Here is an 11,289-nt window from a genome sequence, read left to right on the forward strand (position 1 = left end):
AGGGTTTCGCCGAGACCATTGGTCCGAAACCCTCTAGTTATCGTTCTTCTTCTTCTTGTTCATCTTGTTCTTATTCTTGTTCTTCTTCTTCTTCTTCTTATTATTATTACATAGTTACAGTGGCAGGCCCATATTGGTTTTGCTGTTTTTTTTCTTTCTTCTTCCGTCAATTCTTTGCCATCCTAGATCTAAAAAACCGCTGCATGTATGCTTCTCAAACTCGGCACATTGATCAGGGCCAATGAGAAGGTGTGCACCTAACCTTTGAAATTTTTAAATAATCACGTGACCTAACGGGCATATTGGATTTCGTGACAATTTGTAAATCACTACTACTCAAAAACACAGGGCAAATCATCTCAAAATTCATTGCGTGGCATGCTTGCCCTTTACCCTTTAAACTTGACTAATAAAATTCCTAGCAGTCACGTGACCTTGGCCGTCATATTGGATTTTGTGAAAATAATGATTTAATTTTTAAAAATCTTTTTCTCCAGAACCAACAGACCGATTCGACTGAAATTTCACATAAAACATCTTAAGTGTGATCTCTTTCAAGTTTACGAAAGGCGTTTTGATCGGTCACGTGATTTGGCAGCCATATTGGATTTTGCGGAAATCGTGATTTAATCTTTAAAAATCTTGTTCTCCCAAACCAACATATTAATTCGACTAAAATTTCACATTTAACATCTTAAGGCGATGTCATTCAAGTTTGCGAAAGACGTTCTGATCGGTCACGTGGTTTGGCCGGCATACTGGATTTGAAAATCGTGATTTAATCTTTAAAAATCTTCTTCTCAAGGAAAAACACACCGATTCGACTGACATTTACATGAATCATCTATTGTGTGATCTCTTTTAAGTTTGCAAAAGGCGTTTGAATAGGTCACGTGGTTTGGCCGCCATATTGGATTTTGCGAAAATCGTGATTTAATCTTCAAAAATCTTCTTTTCCAGAACCATCAAACCAATTTGACTATAATTTCATTCATCTTTGACCCAATTCAGCATATTTTAGACCTTGCATCATGAAAACACCAGGACATGTGTTCAAATCCACAGCTGATCAACTGGCCTCGCCAAGGCTGCTTGCAGCTTTAATTATTATTATTATTATAATTATTATTATTATTATTGTTATTATTATTATTACAAGTTTAGGGGCTATAAGTATTATATAGAAATCTAATAACAGTTCATTGAAGCTGTGGGAATTCTGAAAAAGAGGTGTTCGAATGCAGGCCAATCGTGGCAGTCGTGGGTGCGCACAAAACAAGGCACAGCGACTGTGGAAAGTGTATGCCAGCGTATTTGCTGCAAATATACCTTCCCGCATGCGCACTCGTTTGCCAGTGTAGTCTGCCAATATGAGCATGCGCAATTGATTTTACGTAAAATTAATTCTAACACACTAAAATTAACGGAAAACATAATTTTGACCAGAATGGCCCCAATATACATTATCTTTATTATTCTTTCTAGAATGACGGCAAAGAAATTACAATTATTATTATTATTATTATTATTATTATTATTATTATTATTATTATTATTATTATTATTATTATTATTATAGAAAAAATGTTAAAAGTTGTTACTTAGAAATCCATAAAATAAATAAAAAACAGTGAATTATGTTTTAACATAGACCCTCTCGAGGGTCTATGGTTTTATATAAAAAAACTGTGGTTACAAAAATGGTTACTATGGCAACATAAAACAAGAATGAACATGGAGTTCATGCTGTTAGAAATACACTTAGGAGAGCATTTGCATAGTAACTGGATTACTTTTAATGGACTTAGGAAAAAATTGAAATTTTAAAACGCAAATAGGTTACTATGGAAACACAGGGTAGTAAAAATGGATATCATATTTTGTCTTTCTAACCGAAATAACCCTTTGGTATAATATTTCTGTTGATTACTGATTTTTACACTGAATTTTTGGTCTTTCCAAAATATCCTTTGATATAACACATTCTGTTGATTCCTGGATTTTAGATGGAATCTTTGAAAAAATGGTAATTTTTACTCCTGAATGGTTGCCATGGAAACATCTCACATTAAAATGAGTGTGATTTTTTTGTGTTGTGCTAACCAGAAAAACCCTTATTATCAATTTTTACATCAATCAATAGTTCTTTAATAGGAATTAGGGAAAAAGTAACATTTTCAATCCCAGAATAGTTACCATGGCAACTCAAAACATTAAAATAAGTCTGGTTTTTGTGTTCTCTGACCCGAATTCCCCCCGCTAGATAATTTTCATATCAATCAAAATAACTTTTCATTGGATATTAGAAAAACTGAAATTTTCAACCCCTAAAATGGTTACCATGGAAACATGGGGCAGTGAAATCGATATCATATTTGGTCTTTTCGACCCAAAATACCCTTGCAGGATCAACTGGAACCATAATTTTAAGATCATTATGGACTCCGTTGAAGAATATGCCAGGAAATGGGCTAAAAGGGAGAATGTAGAGCTGGACACACTGTCAGAATGGTCAAATCTCGTGAGGAAAATAGTGCGTGGCCGTATTGGTCGACTAAGATCACATGTTTGCAGAAGACCCTATTCTGTATTTAAAGATGCTGATGCTGTTAAGTGTTTGAATGATATCCATGACAAATATGTTGTCGTCCCTGCTGATAAAGCTGCCAATAACATTGTATTTGTCTGTCAGAAGTATTATTTTGAATGTCTTATAGACGAACTTGGTGTAACTAAGACCTCCACCAACTCCACTTACAGACAATCAATGTTCAACAAATCTGAAATGTTGACAAACCATAAGTCATTCATGGATAATTTTAATATTACAACAAAGGATGACCTAGTTGCCTAGCTTATACTTGATACCAAAGCTCCACAAAACACCTTACAAAGCTAGGTTTATCGCAGGATCTTCAAAATGTTCAACAACAGAGTTATCGAAGATACTGACTGCTGTTCTTTGTACTGTTAAATGGGGACTTCAAGCATACTGTGATGTTGTCTTTTCTCGGAGTGGTGTAAATCAAATGTGGATATTAAAAAATTCGAAGGAACTCTTGGAAAATTTGAAATCAAGATCTGTTTCAAAAATAACATCTATTTAACCTTTCGATTTTTCCACATTGTATACCACAATACCGCATGATAAATTGAAAGAACGCTTGAAAAACATCATCAACCAAGCATTTTTCTACAAAAACGGTTCACGCCGTTACAAATATGTGGTATTGGGGTATAATTCTACATATTTTGTTAAAAATATTACGAACGCTAAAGTGTTTTATACCGAGAAAGACATTATCAGTATGCTTGATTTCCTCATTGACAACATATGTGTTGAATTTGGAGGACACATTTTCCAACAGTGTATAGGAATTCCCACTGTGCTCCCGTACTTGCCGACTTATTTCTGTTCTCATACGAGGCAGAATTTATCCAGAACCTTATCAAACAGAAAAAGGTCTCTGTAGCTCGTACTTTCAACCTTACATTTAGATACATAGACGATGTTATTTCATTGAATAGCTCTGAATTCGGTAAATATCTCGCTATAATTCATCCTCCAGAATTGGAGATTAAAGAAACTGCAGAAACGGCCTCTTCTGCTTCATATCTGGACATTTTACTTGAATTTGACTCTAATGGTCACCTTTCTAGTAGGCTATATGACAAGAGAGATGATTTCAACTTTAGTATAATCAATTTTCCACACCTCATCAGTAATATTCCACTCTCACCTGCTTATGGGGTATACATTTCCCAGCTTATTCGATATGCAAGAGCATGCAGTTCATATGGTGATTTTGTAGAGAGACATGGCCATTTCTCTTACAAACTGTTAAATCAAGGTTACACCAGAGCAAGACTTGTCTCTACATTCAAACGTTTTTTTGGCAGGTATCGCAAGCTGGTAGATAAATACAATATCTCTCTTCGACAAATGATCACTGATGGCATCGGTGACATGGGGCCTTAGTTAGTGACCACTACCTATCTGACTTACAGATTGATATATGGCGGGTGCCACATGTGGGGCAGGGTGCGCTTACTATTTTCGAAACACCTGACACCACTTCTTGGTCTTTTGGCCAGAGGTCCATATATCTTTCTTTCATGAATTTGACTTTGTTTGTGTACCGTCTATTTACTGTCTGTTCTGTGCTGTTTTGTGTCTATGTTTACAACTATTGTCTTACAAATTTTGACCTAGTGTTATTGGATTATGGATTAGTATGATAGCGATTATTATTATTATTATTATTATTATTATTATTATTATTATTATTATTATTATTATTATTCCGTCCTCTAAATAACAACTGCCACGCGAGCACATAGAGACTTCATGTTTGGCACATAGGTAAAACTACTCACAAGTATTTTTTCCACTTGTTATCTGACACCGCCCCAAAGAGTTCTCCAAACCACATAAATAACTGTATCAAAGTAAATCGGCCAATTTAATTCGAGGATATAACGAGCTAGAATATTCCACTCATAGAGAAATTAATGTTTCTTAAACTTAAACGAATTTTACATATTTATGACAAAAAAGAGCTAAATTATCGAGAACACACAACTAAACTGAATGGCAGACAAAACCTTAGCAACACCACCGATTTAGAGTACCACGCTTAACACACACGAAATTTGACCCCAGTCAAAATCAGACTTGTCCCGAGGAAATATGTTTACAAGTTTGCCCACATCTAAACAACGTAAAGGTCAAAGGTTTCAACTTCCGACTTCCTGCTTTACGGACATCCTAATGCCATGAACTGCACGCAAGGCACCGGCAGGTTTGCGCTGTTCGCGACCATTTACACGTTTTAAATTAGAGTAGCTGGCTCTCCTCGGCCATCGAAATACATCGGATGCAGTAAATTTTGGAAAATGGTCATGACTGGAAGCAATTTGATAATTTCTGGACACATTTTAGGAGAGCTTCTTACCTTCCCGTTTTAGTAACCACCGTTACCGAAATGATACCCATTTACATTGTGTTTCTTACTTGTAAGAAACATGTGTCATATACATGTTACCTACAGGTTTCAAAACATGTGTCTGACCATATTGATTTTAACTTTTCGTTATGTATTGACAACATGAACAATACATGTTAGAAGCATGTATGGCTTGAAATCCAGGCAGCTGCACCCAAAATCTGTGCTGTTCAATGCAACATGTTTGTCACATGAACACAACACATCTCTGACATGTTGGCAATCAAGAATCTATCCTCTTCCATGAAGGTCCCTCAAGGGTACAAGAGCTCCTGGAAAATCTTTCCCGGAGAGCCCAGAATTAGATTTTCTGGATCTCTTCTGGAAAGATTAACAGGTAAGCTGCCACTATGCCTGGCAATTACCTGCCATTCTGCTTGGCAGATTTCCAAATGCTGTGCTTTTTAAAATCAACCTACCTTCTGCACTCTGAATTATAGTCACCCCAACAACTTGAAACTTTTTTATCACTGCTGCTGAGAAACTGCCATCACCTTACCACTTCAGAACACTCTTCTGCACAAACAAAAATAATGCGAGAGCTAAAAAATTTGGTAGGAATAAAATTTAATCCACCAGACTTTTAAAGCCAATCAACATCAAACTGTTAAGTTGAAAAAATGTTCAAGTGTCCATAAAGTCAAGAACTTCATATTGCCATGACCATGAGCTCTTTTTAAAAGCCTAAGCTGTGATTGTCTGTTATGGTTTCAGTTATTGCTTGACCTTTCATCTTGAGGTTGTCCTGTTCATACGCTGGAAAAAATAGAAAACATCAAGTTAGATATGGAGCTTTTTAAGTTTATAACAAAAATATGTAATATGTTAGAATTGCTAAAAGCTGACAATTTTGACTCTTTTAACAGTTATCAAACATTGAAGAATGAAATTTGCATGTAGTCAGAAAATAAAGAAACTATTATATACCCTCAATTTGCGAATGATCCTATGCGATTTGTTGTACAAGTATCAATCTGTTCATATTGCAAATACCTTCAAACTAGTATATCCATAGACAGTAGAATCAATAACATAAAACAAAATTTATTTTTTCAGATGATTTATCCTGCGGGAAAAAATGTTGATTTCCCTCTTTATTAAGTCAATGAATCTTTAAAGTTATTCATGTATAATAATACAGAAACGTTGCCATAAAAATTGATCTGTACTTGATCTTAATGTATATATGCCAGAACATTTTATCCAAGTATGTTATTACTTAATTTAAATTTCATGAGTCAATATTGTATGATTTGCAAAGGTTCACGCGAAGTAAATGTTTATTGGTATAATTCAATTAAAATTATACACAGTCTACTATGTAACGTCCACTCATTTGATTGAGTACACTTCATTGCATATGTACATGAACGTTCTCAAGTCAAATTGGAACACAGCATAGGAAAAAGGTAGGTTTTTGTATTAAAGGCGAGTTCACCAAAGAGATTTTTAATATTTGTTTTTGGTCACTTATTCAAGAATTGCCATTTTTGCCATTTATAACTTGATAATTTTTACAAAAATGGATAAAAATAGTGGCAGAAGTTGCATTTTTGGGCTTCATCAACTAAATTTTTTTGAATGATGAGAAAAATAGACCAAGCTTGGCGCTTTCATCAAATGATATGGCAGGGTGCATCTTCTGATTGGTATGGCATTGTCCACTCTCTCACATTCATGCAAGGCTGTCAGTATTTGCATAGTAAATGTGGTAAATGAAATGAAAAGTGACCAGCAGGGACTTGCACAGAAGCCGCCAACTTAGGAATTGACTTTTTGGTAATGAGGATCAGTCATACAAATGATGCAGCCAGAGAAATGCAATTTTGGGGGTTAGAAGTTGTGACTCACCCCAATATACAAATAATAAACAAAATAATTAAAAATAATCGTATAGTGGGGTGAGTCACAATTTCAAATCAAAAAAATACACAATAGTTATGTAAATACACAAAGCCTGGTGTAAACGTGAATGACAATGCCATACCCATTGGAAGATGGTCCCTGCCATATGACCTGATGAAAGCACCAATCTCCAAGCTGCCAAGACTTGGCAGCTTTTCCCATGATGAAGCCCTATAATGCAACTTCTGCCAAAGATTTTATCTTATTTGTAAAAATCTGCGCAAGTTATAAATGGCTTTTCCGGAATAATTGACGTTCAAGCGAGAACATATGTAAATATCACCCCTGGAAAACTCCCTCTTTAAGCCAAGCTCAAGTTGCACAGACTCACTGAGAGTACTATTCATTTAGGAATCCTAAGGTTGAATTTTACTTACCATTTAATGCTTCAAGGTTATGGGTCAGTCTTTGATACCCAGCTCGTAGTTGTTTACTTTTGTGAAACAAAGCTCTGTTTGAGAAAAAAGGTGAAGTACATTATTATAAACACATGATTAGTAATAGTGCCATTTGATGTTTATATTCTGCTCCCCACAGAATCCTTAAAAAGTACAGTGCATTGTTTGAAAACATGTCCTTCACACGTGTAATCACTATTGTTACTGTTGATAAATGAAATCTGTCCAGTTATACATTAGTATACTGAAATAATCTGCTTGCTCTAATGAAATATTTCGTCTACAAAAAAAACCCTATCATCTGTGCTCTCGCTGTCGCTCATAATGTTCATAAATTGAGAACAAATATAAAAATTTACGGGAAAAAGTAAATGCATGATTGGCCATTTACAATTTCGTTATTTTTGTAGCCTGATTTATTGTTAAGTTATGAATTCTCAGGAAATATTCTGTCATATCTTGTCTTTCAAAAACTACTCTGCCCCTATCATCAGCCTTTGATCGACACACATGGTGATAGCACAGCCCCTCTTCTGTGGTGATAGCCAGCTTTGGAATTTGACTTGTGCCTACATGAGCAGTGAAGTCACGCCAAGTGAATAATTATCAAATTTCAAAGCAATCGGATTTACGGTTTCAGAGGAGAAGGCAATTGTTGACGGACGACAGATGGACAGATGACAACTGAGAAAGTAGCCTGTTTGATAAGCTCTGAATCCTAGACAGCAGAGCAAAAAAATAAGAGAAATTGCCAAAAACACATAAATAAATATCACCACAATTTTAATAAATCTGACAGAGGTCAACCCAAGGATCGTGAATATAAATTTTCAAAACAAAATGATTTTTTGACTAAAAACGCTAAAAATTGCCCTCAAGTTACAACCATAGAAAAATTAACCACAATTCTTGGCTTGGCTGTCTGACTGAATTCGATTTTGCCAATGCATTTTATAACAACACAGAAATACAAATGATTTAGCAACAGTAGCCCTGCGTACAGGTCTGTGTGTTCTCGGCGTTATACGGCTTCCACCACAGCCTTGCAAAGGTCCATGGAGATAACTGGGCTGATCCGGACTGCAACGAAAACACGGTCTTTTTTGCCGAAATTCTGCTCTATTGGGGCAAAATCCTTTCCCTGCCTACCTTTACCTCCTAACCGCCCAAGAAAAGATGCGATGACTTCTCCTAAAGTCCAAAGCCGTTTGTTTTCTGAAACATAACGTACTCGACAGGTTGTTTACCACTTTGCCCACGGAGGTCGCCATTTTGAATCTCGCTGCAAGAACACAGTTATCTCCATAGACCGTTGCAGGGCTGTGGCTGTGGCCGTACAATGCCAGGAAAACACAGACCTGTCCGCAGGGCTAAAGCTACACTTACCCTGAGTAATGTAGATGGCATCAAGGGTGGTTTTGTCATCATTCTGCTGCCATTACATGGCAACATTTGAATTCGTGTCAACCACTGGTGGTACAAACTCATGCAGTGACGCCGTGTCGAGTTCGCCAGTCTTCCAGGACATGCAGAGGAATCCGCTACAATGGTATTTTACAGACTCAACTCATTTTCTGACGTCTGAATCGTTCTCACAACACACCAAAGTCATGATTTCTTGTGTAAAAATGACAGCGATTTCACAGCAACGGAGCTGACACCGGCAGCTGCTACCTGTCGACGTGGCAGCCGGCCTTGAACAGTTCAAATTGACGTTCAAACTGATCAAGCCTCGTTCTGGTTCATAACGGAAGTCAAGCGTCGACCCCGTTTTACTTGCGATCAGAAGATTCGATTCGCTGGGATTTTTTGGCAACTAATTGAAATTTCAGTGTGCACACAATTTATACGACAATTACGGTTACGATTCTTTGTTTAGAACAAAAACAAGCGTTTTTAAGGTGTTCATTTAATGACCTCTGACATCACATGACTTACCTTTGACACGGAGTCAGCTGTGTACCTTGATACTATTGATAGACTCATTCAATCGCGCAGCTCAGAGCTGCAGTACTATGAGCATAGAGTAAGTACAAATCTAATGTATTTCGTGCGTCCATCCTTGAAATATTTCGTGAAAGTTACTCGAGATGCTTTTAAAGACTACTAGAAACTAATTCTTCGTTAAGGGAATATAATTTAAGCAAACTTTAGTTTTGCAGCGAGGCATTCTTGTAAACCCGGAAGTAAGCTCCGTCTTCCTCCATGCTATAACGTAGAGTGACCGTGGCTCTATCGACGACTGAATATCACTACTGAAACTCAATTTGTTTGTGTCGTAGGGCTGACAATTAACCACATAGTATTTTCGACTCTGACAGTAACTGCTTTCAAGTCACTCGATGTTGAAACAAAAACCGAATCTACATGAAGATCTTATTGGGTGCTCGTGAATATGTGTCGTAAATTTAAACAATGAATGTTTACAAACAAAGATGACATTTTTTGTTACCACTCAATCACCAATTATCAATGTTCTGTGATTTAATTTTGGTCAAACTTTGGTCAAATTATTGTTTTCGCCAAAACTACTTGCCTTGCAGCTTTGATATTTGGTATGCGGGTTAATGGGGACAATACAAATGTGATGAGTCTTGCAAACAATGACGAAATCTACAGTTTTGTAATTTGGGGAATTTTTTACAATTTTTTCGTCGAAAAAGGGTTTCTCAAAAATAACGAGTCTGATAGCTATGATATTTGGTATGCAGGTTTCTACAGATAAGATGTGCTTTATTTTATAAAACTGCCCTTCAGAAAAAAACTAAGTCAGCAATATGCATATATTAAACATATTTATCTCATGTAAACAGTGCATGACCTGAAATCCGCTCTCAGACTTACCCGTTTCAAACATGAATGCAAAAAAATAACATGTATGGTATATGTATACACAGCACCAACAGAAGTGTCCCTGGGCTTAAACACTTCAGTAGCTATTTGTAAACACCTTTTAGGCATATTGATTTCCAACTATCATGAACTGTTTATGAATCTGGCATGCTAGAAGCTAGTTTTCACTTTGTCATTTCGGTAAGGGCACCGTGCCAAAAGTGGAGAATCCATTGAGGATTCTTCTGTATTTTGTTCTTGATACTTCAAGAATCCACCAGAATAATACAATATACATTATGTATTCCACCGGAATCCACTGGCAATCAAGCAATGGATTCTGTCGGATATGGAACAGAATCCATTGTTTAATCCATTGCAGGATACTGCTGGATTCTCATGTGTAATCAATCCACTGTATATATTTCAGGATACTGCTGATTCTCTAATTCATAGAGAATCAAGGGACCAGTAGTTTTGGCTTGATTGATTACATAATAATGGGAGGGACAGTTGCCGCATATATCCAAACTTATTATTCACCAACTTTTACAGAACTATCCAACACTGGCTTCTGGGGAACTGGGGTGTGGGTGGGTCCTCAAATAACAGTATTGCTTTTAAGCTTTTGACTCATGTATTTCTACTCTTACAGGCATCACATACACTATATATATATATATATATATATATATATATATATATATAATATATATATATTATATATATATATATATATATATATATATATATATATATCAGTTGTTATGTAGGTCATTTCCCCACACTCATCATGACCTGAGTTCAATTAGTCTAGAACATTCTCAAGGTCACTGCCCTTAATGACCTCACAACCTTGAATTCAATTAGTCATGTTTGGAATGTTCTGGAAAGTTGATTAGTTGTGTAAGAGAGATAATTTTAGAACAGTAATTAGCATGTCAATAAAAGTTCTAGATTGTTCTCATATGCTTATGTAAACACATGAGTATAAATACTGGGACAGCAGGCTTGCAGTCAGACTTTTGGGATCGTGTCTCTTGTGTGTTACTAAACTCCAGCAGTAGTCATTCTCAAGACTTTTCAAGACCTTCACTGTCAACGCTGGATTTATACTGTAGACTTTGTGCAGCTTCAAGCCTGCAAGC

The 11,289-nt window shown here is 36.2% G+C and overlaps 1 long non-coding RNA gene across 1 annotated transcript; it reads right to left on the reverse strand.

The window, feature by feature from the left end:
• Nucleotides 1–5,417: 5,417 nt before the first annotated feature.
• Nucleotides 5,418–9,032, reverse strand: LOC139140508 (uncharacterized). The gene is made up of 3 exons (XR_011554007.1): nucleotides 8,696–9,032; nucleotides 7,289–7,362; nucleotides 5,418–5,522 (listed from the first exon to the last, which is right to left on the reverse strand). It is a non-coding gene; the product is annotated as an uncharacterized lncRNA (long non-coding RNA).
• Nucleotides 9,033–11,289: the final 2,257 nt, after the last annotated feature.

The sequence above is a fragment of the Ptychodera flava genome, chromosome 1 (assembly GCF_041260155.1).
Source record: "Ptychodera flava strain L36383 chromosome 1, AS_Pfla_20210202, whole genome shotgun sequence".
Classification (NCBI taxonomy): Eukaryota; Metazoa; Hemichordata; class Enteropneusta; family Ptychoderidae; genus Ptychodera; species Ptychodera flava.